Here is a 16,779-nt window from a genome sequence, read left to right as displayed (position 1 = left end):
GCAAGATCCCATAGAACAGCGAGAGAGTGAAAGTATAGAGAGAGGTGAATGGGGAAGGTCAGAGTTCAGAAAGATTGAACGATGGAACTGGAAGAGAGCAAATGATTTGAAAAATGGATATCAGAGGGTCGGGGGAGAGCTGATGGGGGAGATTTGAAGGATGTGGCGGAGGTGGAGATTTATAGAAAGCTGTGAGAGATTTAAGAAGCTGTGAATATGGAGGCAGAGGAAGGCAGTGAAATCTGTGGGATCAGACTGTGCAGCAGCCCCATTTTTATCCCTTTGTCTCCCCCAAGCCCCAGCCCAGGTCTCACGCCCTTGTGGTCCAAACTCCAGAGACTGCCTGAACCCCATAATTCATTTCCCCCGTGAGCATGTGAGTGTGGAATTGAACGACAAGGACACGGGATGGTTTATTATAATTCTCTCGGTCTCGCTCTCTCTGGTCCCAGCTCCTGTCTGACGATTCCTCATGGCAGAATGCTTTGATTCTCTCTGTCTCTGCATCATCCCGAGTTTCAGCTCCTGAATAAAATCTCCTTGGGAGTGGAGGTAAGACAGAGAGAAATGAAAATGGACTAATATTTTTAAAAAGCACTGAAAGCACAGCAAAATCTCACCACTTGCTGACTTCAGCAATCTGAGACATTCCCCACCCAGCACAACAAGATCCCACTGCTGAACATGCCTGAACACCCACAACCTCACACTCTCCTCACCTCACCCCACCCCGCCCTCCCCACCCTAACACCAGCACAGCTCCTGATTTTAAACCCAGAGAACGGGGAACAGGAAGATGTCTCAAACTGCCTCAGGACTGTCCCAGTGTTTCTGTTTGAGGGGAAGGGCAGGAGAGATATTTACTCCAGGGCTGAGATTCACAACCCCTCACACATCCGCCATCCCCACTCCCAGAATCTGTGTGCCTCACTCTGTCTGCAAGCTTCAGTGTCAGATATCTCCCCGCCTGCCCCAGCACAGAGACAGAGAGACAGAGACAGAGGTGCCCTGTTTTTTTGGGAGGGGATGTGGGGGAAGAGAGAGAGAAAAACAGACAGACAGAAATTGATCAAATTAAATGGAAATAAAAACAAACAGAAACAAAGGGAATCCCGCCACTGACTGACCTCCAACATTTCCCCATTTTATCAGCATTTCCCCTGGGTTTGAACCCAGAGAAATGGAAGAGATTTCAACTGAGATCAAGGGGCAGATGCTTTCTGACTGCCCCCAGGGTTTATTTCCTGAGAGGCTGGGCAGAGACTCAGTGGTGGGAGTCACTCCCCGGAGCCTGTGTCTCTGTCCATCTCCATCTCCCCACTCAGAGTTTAACCTGTCCCCACCAGCTTGTTCTCTGACACTCTGGCGAGGCAGTAAAAAAACACGAAGAAATGACCAATGCTCCCCTCTGCCCACTCCCATTAACCAGGCACAAACCTCTTGCCCACTCCACCTGGGATTGGTGCTGTTTCTACATGAAATATTAATGATGAACCTTTCAAAGTGTCCAGTCGCCTGTCTCTCTCCCTCCCCGTCTCTGTCTCTGCCCCTATCCATGGATCCATCTCTGTTGACTGTCTCCTGCTCGAGAATGATCAATGTCCCTCACTCCCCCCATTTCCTCGATGTTTCAGTAGCAATGCCCTCTCCTGCCTCACGTTTGCCATGTGTTCCCATCTCCCCGCTGTGTCTCATGGATATCTGCAATGTCAATGTCACATTTTGGAGGTTGAGGGGGTGATGGGAGATGGGGTGGGTCTCGGCTGAGGTAGTGGGGGTGATAGAGGGACAACACACCCACTCAGTACAGTCACTATCAGGCCATCAGCAGACTCAGCCCAGGGCCCTGTGGATAGCATTGCATCACATGTGAGGGTGACCTACAGGCTGCAGTGGTGCACAGTAAGATCCCACCGGCAGCTGTGTGTGGGACCGCTGAGGGATTCCCTCAACACTTTGTCGGAGCCAGGCCCACCCCCTCCACGGTCTGCAATGTGAAAACAGGCCTCTCCCCCACTGAACCCACCAACAAATATTACACTCCCCCATTTCAACTTGGAGCTGGCTCGGACTGAACACGGTAGTTAACCTCTCACCAGCACCTCCCTAGATCTTGTACCTAGCCCCCCTAAACATGCCCACCTCTACCTGGTTCAGCTGTATTCCTTTTCCCTCCAACACTCCCATCTTCATCCCAACCCCACCCCCACACTCCTTGCTGTGCAGGGTCCCACGAAGAGCAAAATGTGAAAATGGCCACATGTTGATGGAGAAGGTTAAGCTCATTCCGAGCACTGATGTAGAGGGAGTGGGGGTGGGATGTCATACCCTGCAGTTTCTACACCCTTGTAACGCTGAGCCCTTCCCCTGTCCCGGAGCCTGCAGTGACCCCCACTCCCTCACCCCCACCCCTCCCACATATCAGAATAAGGTCCCAGTCAATGGGAACAATTCCCTCCATTCACCCCCAAACCTCGCAGACAGGCCAAGACGGGCCAAGAGGTGGGATTGGGTCATGGGATAGTTGGGGGAGGTCGTGGGATCCTACTCTTCCTTCCCCACATCCTGGCATCCCCATCCTACCCCAAACTCTCCACTAAAATGGCAATAAGTCCCAGCAGAGTTTCTCCCAGATATTCCAAGATGAAATGCAGAAGAGAAAACAGTTTGATGGATGGACAGGAGTATCCAGCTCACCCCTCCCCTCCCCTCCCCTATTGCCTTCAGCTCAGCAATACACTTCATTCAAGTGGTGCCTGTACCTTCCATGTATTGCTTGCTGCCTCATGGCCCCATCTGAAACACAGAAATGACTCACAAAGCTTCATAGGTTTAGGATTCCTGATGTCCCCCCGCCCTCCCCTCTCCCCATCCCCATACACAACACCCAGATGTGGCTAAAATTGGAATGAACGAGCAACCACACAGCAAGATCCCAACACAGTCTCACTGCATTCCAGTAGAAACACATCACAAACACAGTTCGAAACCAGAGGCTGTAAAGGTTGAGACATTCATCCCCCTCCCCTCATGTCTGTGTATCTCTCCGACTTGTCTCTGTCTCATTCTCTCTATCTCAGGCTGCCATCTTACTCAGGTGTTGTGAACAATTTTCTCTGCATCTTAAATATTCAATGACTGGAGACCCCACCCCCGCCTCCCCCAGCCCTTGTATCTATTCCCTGCCTCTTGTACATCCCCACCTCCCCACTCCCACTGCCCTCCGATCTCACTCCCATCCCTGCCTTTCTAAGCTTTTCCTCTCTGTCTCCATCTCCCTTTCCCCCCAACACTGTCTCTGAATTATACCTCTGTGTCTGAAATGTTGTCACCCCTGCCATTTAGTAACCCTGGCCTGTCACACTGCGGCATTGACTGTCTAAAATGGTGGGACGGTCTGGAGAGAGTGGTGGGAGTGGGGAAGCCCTAAACTGAGGAATGGCAATGGAGAGAGGGAAAGGGGGAAGAGATAAAGTAAGAGAGAAAGAAAGAGCCAGAGTATGGTCAGAGAGAAGTGAGGAAGATCCCAGCCTGAGGAAGGTGCGTGGAGAAGGAGATGGACAGAGTGAGACAGAGAGACAAAGAAAATGTAATAGCAAAGGCTCTGTAAACACCATTTGGACACTGGGCATCTTGCTGCAATGTAGGCCACACTGCAGGTAATTTGACACACAGCAAGATCCCACAGGCAGCAGTGTGGCTGCTGACAGATTGTGTGTCTCACTGATGCTGGTTAAGGGTTCAATTCTGGCTCCAGGCTGACAAAGAGGGACCAATCTTGCCATTTACGAAGTTCAACACACTTCTCTCTTTCTTTCTCTGTCTCTCTCCCCTGCCCCTCTGATATCTCTCTCTCACTCTTTCTTTCCCACCTCTTTGTGTGTTGCGTTCTCTCTCTCCCTTCTAAATCTCTGATCTTTCTGTCTTTGTTCCTCTCTCATTTGTTCCCTCTCCCCTCCCCACATCTCTAATCTTTTTTTCTCTCTCTCCCAGGTTTAATCTTGAGCATTGTAATCTTTATCATTCAAAAAGTCTGTGACATTGATATTTGAGGATATTCTGTTTGATAAACGGGGGCACTGTTTCCTAGCATTCTGTGCCAGTAATGCTGCAGGTCATTGATACACAGTGTGATCCTACAGGTCACCCCTTCCTGCTCCAAAATGTGTTGAAATCACAATTTCCATTCAGGCAAGAGGCTATCAGTTTCTTCGGGACTCTTCTTTTTTGAAATAAAAATCACTGCCTCCATCCCAGGATGTAATTTGGTGGATAGCACTTTCTCAAACAAAGTGATTGGAGCTGGGCAGTGAAGAGATAATGGAGACCCCAGTTCTCTCCCCCACAACACGCCCCCTCCCCCAGATCCTGTCTCCTATCCCAGCTCAGGTACAAAGACACATCTTGTCCCTTTATCCCTCGCACCCTCCCACTCACTCTTTTTGTCTATGTCTGTGTTTTTAGTTTATAAACAAACTTTGTATTGCAAATTATTTCTAACTCCCCCATTTTCAAATAATGACGGGTCATGTTGCTGTGCGTGAGATGTTTCTATTTGTTTGACAAAAAATAACAATTAAAGGAAGCTGCAGAGGATTCAGGAATGGAGACAGAGAGAACTGTACAAAACGCGAGTGCGGCATCATTTGGAATATTGCGTGCAATTCTGGTCGCCCCATTACAGGAAGGATGTGGAAGCATTGGAAAAGGTGCAGAGGAGATTTACCAGGATGTTGCCTGGTCTGGAGAGCAGGCCCTATGAAGAATGGCTGAGGGACTTGGGTCTGTTCTCATTGGAGAGAAGGAGGCTAAGAGGGGATTTAATAGAGACATACAACATGATCAGAGGATTAAATAGGGTGGACAGTGAGTCTTTTTCCAAGGATGATGACTTCAGCTTGTACAAGGGGACATAGCGACAAATTGACGGGTGATAAATTTAAGACAGATGTCAGAGGCAGGTTCTTTACTCAGAGAGTGGTAAGGGCATGGAATGCCCTGCCTGCTATTGTAGTGAACTCAGCCACATTAGGGGCATTTAAACAGTCCTTGGATAAGCAAATGGATAATGATGGGAAAGTGTAGGGGGAGGGGCTTATATTAGTTCACAGATCGGCGCAACATCGAGGGCTGAAGGGCCTGTTCTGCGCTGTATTGTTCTATGTTCTATGAAAGACGGAGATGCCCTCGCAGATACTCAGGGGATTGAGGTAAAATGGCCAAACAATGTTTTATTTATGTGATTATCAATTTTTTTCATCCTGGCCTGCACACATCACACATTACTCTGACGTGAGAATGAGTCTGAGGAGAAACTTTCACATTTATGGTTTTAATTTCGTCCTTGGAGAGTCCTGTCTGTCAGACACTCACTGGGAGGAGACTTAATATGTTTGTGTCAAATCCCAAAGTCCCGCTTACTTTAACCCCAGGCTTCAAACTTGTTTTTAAAAGTTACCTGGAGGCTCCTAAAAGAAAACCAGGGTACACCAGAGGAATTCAAATCTTGAGGTAATAAACAAATACACATCACATGGGCCCCGCGGTGTGCAGCCTGTTGAACAGGTCTCTGGCCAATGCCTGCCCCCCCCACCCCTCCTCACTCTGGAGGAAACTTGTGTCCAAGGGAAGGATTACTTTTCCCCTTGTAGCTTCAAAATAAATGGATAGAACAAGAGGGGGAAAATTATTGGAACTGGAAAGGAAGGACATTGTTAAAGAAATCGCACAGCACCATTTGATGTCTCTCCTTCACACAAGCCATCCCTCATCAATGCCAGGCTCTGATCAAATTGAGGAAAACTTTGGGAAATTTCAATCCCAGACCAAGGAGGCAAGGTTAAAAGGAGGAGATTATCGAGACAGTCGCATTGCTGCCGGACAATGAGGCACAGCAAGATCCCACTGCCAGCAATGTGTCAGGAAAAAGATAAACTCAATTTTTGTGATAGCACGTTGGTTAAATGGTAAATAGTTTCTGTATCTCCAGGCACTACCATGATAGATACTTAAGAATGTCAAAAGCCTCTCACTCCCTCCCTCTCCCTTTTCTCCTGCCCCTCTCCCTGTTGCAAGTCTGTCTCTCACTCCCAATGTCAACTTCACATTCACACATTTTTACTCTGACAACAGAACCAGTCTTTTGTGAGATTTCACATTTACAGTTTTAATTTCCTCCCTGGGGAGTCCTGACACATGTTTGTGTCAAATCCCAAGGCCCTGCTTACTTTAACCCCAGGCTTCTAACCCTGGGGCGCAGCCTGTCCAATAAGCCTCAGGACGATATCCCCCTTTGGAGAAAGCCCTTGTTCTATGTCTTGTGGGCCCCAAACACTTCCCCTTTGGCTCTTCAAAAAATAACTGATCCCTTTGGAGAGGAAAAAAAAGAGACAGCATTAGTTGAAAGGCAAAGCAGAGACAGTGCAGCAAGATCCTGGGATTTCCTCTCTGTCACACGGACAATCTCTTGGCAACCTCTGAACACAAACATATCGGGTGATGCGTTGAGTTTCCATGCCAGTCCCTTTGTGAAGCTTTGAAATGGTGGGTTACCCGATTAAAACAGTCACAGCCTGTAACAATGACACTGGGACAAATAATACACAGCAAGATCCCACATGCAGCAGTGTACCAACAGCCAGATAATCTGATGTTCTTTCCCCTCCTGTGATGCTGGCTCAGTTTAATTATTTTCTGTAACCCCAGAAACTGACATACAGTTAATTCACAATCTCAAATGCTCTCCCTGGCTCTCCTGTTTTTCCTGCTCTCTCAATTCTTCAAATCTTTCTCTCACTGTCACATTTTATCATGCTGCCCTCCTCCATAACCCACCTTAAACCTCAGGGTCAGAAAGAGATACGACTGATGCGGGCCCCTCATGGGATGCAGTGGGAACAGGCATCAGGCCACTGTTGTCCCCCTCTGGAAGTAATTCTTTTTGAAAGCTTTCCCGGCCCCAGACATTTTGGATCTTCACATTGCAGCTTCCCAAACCAGAAATTCCTGGGGATAAAACAGAAAAGATTAGTTGAAAGGAGGATCTAGAGCATTTTGCAGTAAAATTACACAACCAGAGGCCAGGCCTATCTACTACCCCACTGCCATGGCATTACAAAACATCACAGCAACATCAAACTACCAAATAAATCATAAGCCGGTAATAAGCCAGAGGCTTAAAAGATTAATAAACACACATACACATGCACAATCTCAACCAAACAGGGAGAGCTGCTCCATCTCGCTTTTGTGCTCCTGAGATGCTGCTTGGCCTGCTGTGTTCATCCAGCTCCACACTTTGTTATCTTGGATTCTCCAGCATCTGCAGTTCCCATTATCACTGATACAATTTCCATCTCACAGTGTGTCAGGATGAATCTGACTCATTCCTCAGTGAGTCGTTTGCAATGTGTCGAGGTGGAGACTGCAATGTCCCTCAGTCTGCTCATAAGGAAGGCCTCTGTGTGATAGAGATGGTAATTTCCAGGATTGGAGTCTTTTGTTGGATTTTCCTGGCCATTGACATGTTAATTCTAGGGCAGCAAAGCTTTACCATTCCTTGTTCTTTGAAACTCTTTTTAAAGCCCTGTTCTCAAAGTGTGGGGCTGGATGAACACAGCAGGCCAAGCAGCAATGCAGCTTGAAAATATTTAACATCAGTCTCATAATAGCACCTGAGAACCTACAGCCCAAGAGACAGGAGCGGAAAGATAGTGGGGATATTTGCTGAGGATCTCTCAAGATTTTCCTGAGTTAGTTTGGCTCCCAGAATCAAACTCTCTTTCTCGCTCTCTTCTGCCCCTGTCTCTCCCTGGCCTGCACTACATACAGCCATTTCTACTTGACTTTCAAAACATTGTTTTTTCTCCTCCTCGAGAATACATCAGTAGACTTTGAGAATTTAAAGCGTTGATCATATTTCTGCCCTTCAAACACCCACAATTCCACCTCTCTGCTCCCAATTTGCCACCAGCACAGGACTGTGGAGAACATGGGAGCACTTTAGATAACAAAATGTGAAGCTGGTTGAACACAGCAGGCCAAGCAGCATCTCAGGAGCACAAAAGCTGACGTTTCGGACCTAGACCCTTCATCGGAAAAGGGGGATGGGGTGGGGGTTCTGGAATAAATAGGGAGAGAGGGGGAGGCGGACCGAAGAAGGACAAAGGAGAAGATGGGTGGAGAGGAGAGCATAGGTGGGGAGGTGGGGAGGGGATTGGTCAGTCCGGGGAGGACGGACAGGTCAAGGAGGCGGGATGAGGTTAGTAGGTGGTAAATGGAGGTGCGGTTTGAAGTGGGAGGAGGGGATAGATGACAGCAAGAACAGGTTAGGGAGGCGGGGACGAGCTGGGCTGGTTTTGGGATGCAGTGGGGGAGGGGACAAGCTGGGCTGGTTTTGGGATGCAGTGAGGTGTAGACTTGAAAGCTTGTGAAGTCCACATAGATACAATTGGGCTGCAGGGTTCCAAAGCGGAATATGAGTTGCTGTTCCTGCAGCCTTCGGGAGGCATCATTGTGGCATTGCAGGATGCAGTGATGGACGTGATGGACTTGATGGACATGTTGTCTAAGGAATGGGAGGGAGAGTTAAAGTGGTTCGCGACTGGGAGGTGCAGTTGTTTATTGCGAACCGAGCGGAGGTGTTCTGCAGAGTGGTCCCCAAGCCTCCCCTTTCCCTGCAACCGCAGAAAGTGCTACACTTGCCCCCACACCTCCTCCCACAACCCCATCCCAGGCCCCAAGATGACTTTCCACATTAAGCAGATGTTCACCTGCACATCTGCCAATGTAGTATACTGTATCCACTGTACCCGGTGTGGCTTCCTCTACATTGGGGAAACCAAGTGGAGGCTTGGGGACCGCTTTGCAGAACACCTCCGCTCAGTTCGCAACAAACAACTGCACCTCCCAGTTGCAAACCATTTCCACTCCCCCTCCCATTCCTCAGACGACATGTCCATCCTGGGCCTCCTGCAGTGCCACAATGATGCCACCTGAAGGTTGCAGGAACAGCAACTCATATTCCACTTGGGAACCCTGCAGCCCAATGGTATCAATGTGGACTTCACAAGCTTCAAAATCTCCATCTCCCCCACCGCATCCCAAAACCAGCCCAGTTCGACCCCTCCCCCCACTGCATCACACAACCAGCCCACCTTGGCCCCGCCTCCCTAACCTGTTCTTCCTGTCATCTATCCCCTCCTCCCACCTCAAGCCGCACCTCCATTTACCTGTGTCAGCAGCTTGGATGAGTGAGTGAATCCCTTCCCACATCAGAGCAAGTAAGTGGCTTTACCCCAGTGTGAATTCACTGGAGTCTCAGCAGGTTAATGATTGAATGAATCCTTCCCCACACACTGAGCAAGTGAGCGGTCTCTCCCCCATATGAATTCACTGGTGTCTCAGCAAGTGGGATGACCGAATGAATCCCTTCCCACATTGAGAACAGTTGAACGGTTTCTCTCCAGTGTGAACCAGCCAGTGTCTCAGCACTGGACGACTGTGTGAATACCTTCCCACACATGATACAAGTGTAGGAGTTTCTCCCCTGTGTGAACTCACCAGTGTCTCATCAGGTTGGATGCCCAAATGAATCCCTTCCCACATTGGGAGCAGCTGAACTGTTTCTCCCCAATGTGAACCAGCTGGTGTCTCAGCAGTGATAATGGGAACAGCAGATGCTGGAGAATCCAAGACAATAAAATGTGAGGCTGGATGAACACAGCAGGCCAAGCAGCATCTCAGGAGCACAAAAGCTGACGTTTCTGGCCTAGACCCTTCATCAGAGAGGAGGATCGGGTGAGGGTTCTGGGATAAATAGGGAGAGAGGGGGAGGCGGACCAAAGATGGAGAGAAAAGAAGATAGGTGGAGGGGAGAGTATAGGTGGGGAGGTAGGGAGGGGATAGGTCAGTCCAGGGAAGACGGACAGGTCAAGGAGGTGGGATGAGGTTAGTAGTTAGGAGATGGAGTTGCGACTTGGGGTGGGAGGAAGGGATGGGTGAGAGGAAGAACAGGTTAGGGAAGCAGACACAGGTTGGACTGGTTTTGGGATGCAGTGGGTGGAGGGGAAGAGCTGGGCCGGTTGTGTGGTGCAGTGGAGGGAGGGAACGAACTGGGCTGGTTTTGGGATGCAGTGGGGGAAGGGGAGATTTTGAAGCTGGTGAGGTCCACATTGATACCATTGGGCTGCAGGGTTCCCAGGCGGAATATGAGTTGCTGTTCCTGCAGCCTTCGGGTGGCATCATTGTGGCACTGCAGGAGACCCATTATGGACTTGTCATCTAAAGAATGGGAGGGGGAGTGGAAATGGTTTGCGACTGGGGGTGCAGTTGTTTATTGCGAACCGAGCGGAGGTGTCCTGCAAAGCGGTCCCCAAGCCTCCGCTTGGTTTCCCCAATATAGAGGAAGCCACACCGGGTACAATGGATGCAGTATACCACATTGGCAGATGTGCAGGTGAACCTCTGCTTAATGTGGAAAGTCATCTTGGGGCCTGGGATAGGGGTGAGGGAGAAGGTGTGGGGGCAAGTGTAGCATTTCCTGCAGTTGCAGGTGAAGGTGCCGGGTGTGGTGGGGTTGGAGGGCAGTGTGGGGCGAACAAGTGAGTCACGGAGAGAGTAGTCTCTCCGCAACGCAGACAAGGGTGGGGATGGAAAAATGTCTTGGGTGGTGGGGTCGGATTGTAGATGGAGGAAGTGTCGGAGGATGATGCGTTGTATCCAGAGGTTGGTGACCCCTATCCCAGGCCCCACGATGACTTTCCATATTAAGCAGAGGTTCACCTGCACATCTGCCAATGTGGTATACTGCATCCACTGTACCCGGTGTGGCTTCCTCTACATTGGGGAAACCAAGCGGAGGCTTGGGGACCACTTTGCAGAACACCTCCGCTCTGTTCTCAATAAACAACTGCACCTCCCAGTCGTGAACCATTTCAACTCTCCCTCCCATTTTTTTTAGATGACATGTCCATCATGGGCCTCCTGCAGTGCCACAATGATGCCACCCGAAGGTTGCAGGAACAGCAACTCATATTCCGTTTGGGAACCCTGCAGCCCAATGGTATCAATGTGGACATCACCAGCTTCAAAATCTCCCCCCAACGCATCCCAAAACCAGCCCAGTTCATCCCCTCCCCCCAATGCACCACACAACCAGCCCAGCTCTTCGCCTCCACCCACTGCATCCCAAAACCAGCCCAGCCTGTCTCTGCCTCCCTAACCTGTTCTTCCTCTCACCCATCCCTTCCTCCCACCCCCAGCCGCACCTCCATCTCCTACCTACTAACCTCATCCCACCTCCTTGACCTGTCCATCTTCCCTGGACTGACCTATCCCCTCCCTACCTCCCCACCTATACTCTCCTCTCCACCTATCTTCTTTTCTCTCCATCTTCGGTCCGCCTCCCCCTCTCTCCCTATTTATTCCAGAACCCTCACCCCATCCCCCTCTCTGATGAAGGGTCTAGGTCCGAAACGTCAGCTTTTGTGCTCCTGAGATGCTGCTGGTCCTGCTGTGTTCATCCAGCCTCACATTTTATTGTCTTGGTGTCTCAGCAGGTTGGATGTCCGTGTGAATCCTTTCCTACATTCAGACCAGGTGAATGGTTTCTTTCCAGTGTGAAATTTTTGATGTGCAAGTAAATGTCTTGACTGAGTGAATCCCTTTCCACATTCAGGACAGGAGAACAGCTTCTTACCAGTGTCACTGTATTGGTGAAGTTCCAATTGGGATGGGCAAACAGTCCCTTTCAGGCACTTCACATTTTTCCACAATCTCCTCCTGGTGTGACTGTGCTCATGTTCTGACATTTTAGGATAAATTCTTGCAGGCCATTGCACATACAGCTTAGGCGTGTTTCTGCCCTGTGTGAATGTCACTGTTTCCCGTTCAAAATCCTTTGATAATTAGGTCCGATAAACAGAATGACTGTCAAAGCTGGATGTATTTTCATCTGAATCCTTTAATTATAAATCAACATTTCCAACAGGAAATAAAAACAGCTATAAGAGAAAGAAAGCAGAATAACACACGCATTTTGTAAAATTGAGAGAAATTCACCCCAATACTTGGGGAGAAAAATTATGATCTAAACTGTTGGATTATCATTAAAACACAACAGTGTTTAACACAGCAAAACCAATCAGTGTTTGCACAAACTATAAATGGGAGGCAGAGCTGGACAATGAGGTATGAAAGTAGCATTATATGTGCCTGCAATTCGATTGTTCCCATTCTCTCCCCAGATGTTTTGATCCCTAAGAACAAGTGCAGAAGCAAAATACTGGGAATCTGAAGATAGAAAATGTTGAAATATTCAGCAGGTTAAGCAGCAGCTGAATTGTTCTTTTAATATATTACTGATCAAAACCTTAGGCTGTATGGTCTGCAATTCTCTCCATATACCTCACTGACTCTGTCTCCTTTTCAAGATTGTTCTTTCAGCAGACATCTTTAAAAAGCTCTTTGCTGATTGACTTTATGTTCCTCAGTGATAGTTTTGTGATGTAATATGTCTGTAAAATGCTGGTGAACTTGGGTGATATGTTCATGCCACTTGTGATGTCACTTAGAAACGTATCATTCATCCCTGCACTGTAACAACCCTGAGAAAGAAAGCATCATGTCAGCACCTTCAGCACAGGGGTGGCAGTAATTCATGTGAACACTCTCACCTGCTCAACAGGATTGACAACATCTGACAGTCTTGCTCTACCTTTGCTTGTCCACATCCAAAAACGGAGCTTTATTGAAAATAAAGACAGTTGGTGCAAATGGATTAAAAGGCCATGTCGAAATAAGTGTAACAAGAACAGTGTAATAAAAACTGATTCGACAACGTTCCTTTAAAATTCCAGTGCTCCCTACAATCTCCCTTCCTTGACAATCACAAAGTGGAAATAGCTGAATCTAGTTGGGATCAATGTTAAACCCATCAGCTTCTTCTCCATCTCCCCTCCAACTTAAACTGCTTCACAAAGAAACAAACTGCCAAGCAGCCCTCATCCCTATCAGATTGCCCAGAGCCTGCAAACTGGTTCTCAGATTGGTAGAAGGAAGGATGAGGAGAAACAAAATTATCTTACTCACAGCAAACACTTAGCCACATTCCAGGGATGGGGGTGACAAAGTTTGGAAATACTCACCAAGACTCCAGTGAAACGACCACAACCAAGAGGAGGAACAAAGTCCCCAACCCAACTCACAGATCTACCTACCAGCTGGCAGCTTCCTGAACCTTCACCCAGCTGCCCGCCACCTCCCTCGGAGTAGAACAGCCCAAGGGGAGTCTCTATGGAACCAGCAGCCAGGGGATTGATGATATCCTGCCTTGTGCTGTGTGGAAAATTGTCCTCACCACCTCACCATTGCAATGTAAATACTGAAATCATTTGCTTGATGGACCTTGGTGGGCATCACTGTTCTGGGCAGATATAGTGCAGTATGGCACCCATCTGTACTGTACCCATTCTCTGAATCTTTTCTTGTTACTCTCTTCTGGTGATTTGCACATTCTGCGGTAGTCTCTGGCTCCCTGTTTATCCTGGTCATTCCTCCCCATTTTCCTGGTCATCATAGCAACACTAGAAAACATGATGAGATAGCACGCACTGCTGATGCTGGAGTCAGAGATAACACGGCGTGGAGCTGGAGGAACACAGCAGGCCAGGCAACATCAGAGAAGCAGGAAAGCTGATGTTTCAGATCAGAACCCTTCTTCAGAAAAATGAAGATGCTGCCTGGCCTGCTGTGTTGGTGCAGCATGGTGGCTCAGTGGTTAGCACTGCTGCCCCATGGTGCCAGGGATCCCATTCCAATTTCACCCTGGGGCGACTGGCTTTGTGGAGTTTCTATGTTCTCCCCTTGTTTGTGTGGGTTTGCTCCAGTTTCTTCCCACAGTCCAAAGATGTGCAGGGTAGATGGATTGGTCCTGCTAAATTGCCCGTAGTGTCCAGGCACGTTTAGGTGAGGTGTGTTCGGCATGGGAAAAGCTAGGGGAGGCACAATGGGATGCTCTTCGGAGGGACAGTGTGGACTTGTTGGGCCGAATGGTCTGTTTCCACACTGTAGGGACTCTATGACCCTGTTATGCTGGACAACATGATACTGTCTGATCTGCTGTGATCTCCAGCATTTGTTGTTTTCAGTACAGACTCCAGCATCTGCAGTAATTGGTCCATACAGCATGTTAGGCCATGCGGCTCCACATGTCTGTTGCACCAATCAATACCCTGTTCCGGTTTTATCTGCATATCCTTTCATCCCTTCAGCCCTCGGAACGATATGTAACTCCTTCTCGGAAAAAAAATCAAAAGTTCTGGGCTCAGCTGCTTCCTGTTGCAACAAATTCCACAGGTTCCTCACTCTCTGGAGAAAACTCCTCCTCTCGGACAAAATGGTTTACGTCTGCTCCTTTTTTTGTATTTATCTCGCTGATTATGTTTACTCTGCATTCCCGATTACTAATGCCCCATTCACACCTCATCCAGACACTTCTTTTGTGTCTTTATTTCTTCATCACCACTCCCCTTGATTTCGCAACATGAAACCTTTTGTCAGTGAAACTCTCCCGCCCTCTCCCCGCTCATTCGCTTTGTTCACCGTCCCCCTCCCCTTGCTCACCGACCTGAACCTTTCACAGTTTCAGTGTCCACGATACAGAAAAAGGCCCTCGACCCATCGAATCGGTGGAGGTTAAATACAGCCCTCCAGCTATTCAAGTACCGTTTCCAGCACTTTGCCCGTAATAGCATCACAATTCAACAGAAATTTGCTGAAAAACTCAGCACGCCTGGCAGCATCTGCGGAGAGAATAGATCGAAGGAAGGGAAACTCGATCCGAAGCCTGAACTCTGGTTTCTCTGCACAGATGCTGCCAGACCTGCGGAACTTTGTCAACAATTTCTGTTTTGTTTCTGATTTACAGCATCCGTAGTTCTTTTGTGTTTAAATACATTTAGATCGTTCTGGAAATGTTATGATCGTTTCTACCTTGACCAGGCTGCCAGGCAGTGAGGTTCAGATTCCCTCCATTATCTGAATGAAAAAAAATCCTCTCATCTCATCAAAATCTCCCGCCGCTGACCATCAATCCATGTCCCCGATACTGATTCCACCACTAAGCAGAAAGATTTGTTCTTGTTTTCTCTATTTCCCTCATAAATTTATACATCTCAATCATGTTCCCCCCTTAGTCTACAACAAAACGGAAGTTGCTGGAAAAGTTCAGCAGGTCTGGCAGCATCTGGGAAGAAGAGATAGCGTTTCGGGTCCGATGACCCTTCCTCGGTCTGTTCTGCTGGAAAGAAACTAACCCCAGTCTGTGAGGGCTGTATGGTCCCTGCTGACAACATTAGAATCTGTCCTGCTGGGCAGAATGATCTGTCATTACCTCAAAAACTAAACCGTCTTCTGTGAACCGAAACCAGCGCCGAGATTGACCACAGCCCCGCATCCGCCAGAGCTCCCTGAGCCGGCAGCGTGTAACTGGGGATTGGGAGAAAGGGGATGAGAGAGGGTTGGCGATCTGATCTAACACACAGTGAGCTACAGTTCACCTACATTACCGGGAAACCGACAGAGTTCTAAACACTCACCAACTCGACTGCAGGGAAACATTCACCAAGGAAAGGCGGAGCAGAGGCTGTTTCTGGACTGAAAAACACCCTCTACCTGTCAATCACAACATTAGTCCCGCCCACTTCACAGAACTTGCAGTTTCCGGAAACTGAACTCAGACCTGCCCAAAAGCGGGGCAGTCCAAGGCGAGTACCACAGGGAGCCTCGCTGTGCTGTCCCCATTCTCTGACCCCGTTACGTGTCTTTATCCCGCGATTCCCAATCCAGTGACTCCCACTTTTCGCTGTTGACCCTGTATCCCGGTATAACCAACAAATTCCCTCCCCATTCCCCTGGTTATCTTGTAGTGTGTGTGTCAGACTGTGTCCCGCTTTGCTGAGTGTCTCTTGCATTTCACTGTTACTCTTTCAGCTTCGAACCATCAGCAGTGTTTTTTCGTTCTATAATCCTATCACACGGATTAAACATTATTAATAATTCAATTCATTGCTCCATATGTGTTTTATAGTTTCCTTGAAATTGTGTTCAATTTTCGAGGGATTTCTCAACTGGGGGAGGATTTAAATGTAATTGCAATGTAACCTGTTCCTCCGATTCGATCACGGCTGCTGGCACTGATGAAATCCTCACCAAACATCAACGGAAGGAAGGTGTGTGGAAGGTGGAAGACAGACGGAGAACAGATATCACGTGGTCAGTTTAGTTATCGATTTCAATGTTCCTCCAGGCTGGAAAGTGACGAAGTGGCGAAAAAAAAGAGATATGCAACCGGACAGCAGAGTGAGATCGAAAAAAACTTATTCGAAATGATGAAACATTAGGGGGTTGATACCCTGCTAATGGAGATAGATCTATTCTGACTTGTACGGAATTCTCGTTCGAATAACTGGGCACTATTATCGACATCTGATTAAAATATGAACTGGAGCAGAACTACGATTGTAATAAACAGAAATAAAGTCAGTTTGACAAGCGAGTCGCTGACCCTCCAACCCTGGCAACATCCACGTCGATGTTTTCTGAGCCCTTTCAAGTTTCACAACATCCTTCCTATAGCAGTGAGACCAGAACTGCACACCGTTCAGTCACGACGGAATGGCACAATTCTGTTCGGATGCATTATGGTCTTGTGATCTGAACACTCAGCAAAACCACCACAGTTTGAACTGACATATCAAACATGGGGAAAGGCATAGCAGC

This window comes from Stegostoma tigrinum, unplaced genomic scaffold (assembly GCF_030684315.1).
Source record: "Stegostoma tigrinum isolate sSteTig4 unplaced genomic scaffold, sSteTig4.hap1 scaffold_58, whole genome shotgun sequence".
Lineage (NCBI taxonomy): Eukaryota > Metazoa > Chordata > Chondrichthyes > Orectolobiformes > Stegostomatidae > Stegostoma > Stegostoma tigrinum.
The sequence above is the reverse complement of the archived record's forward strand: the minus strand, read 5'-3'. Positions refer to the sequence as shown.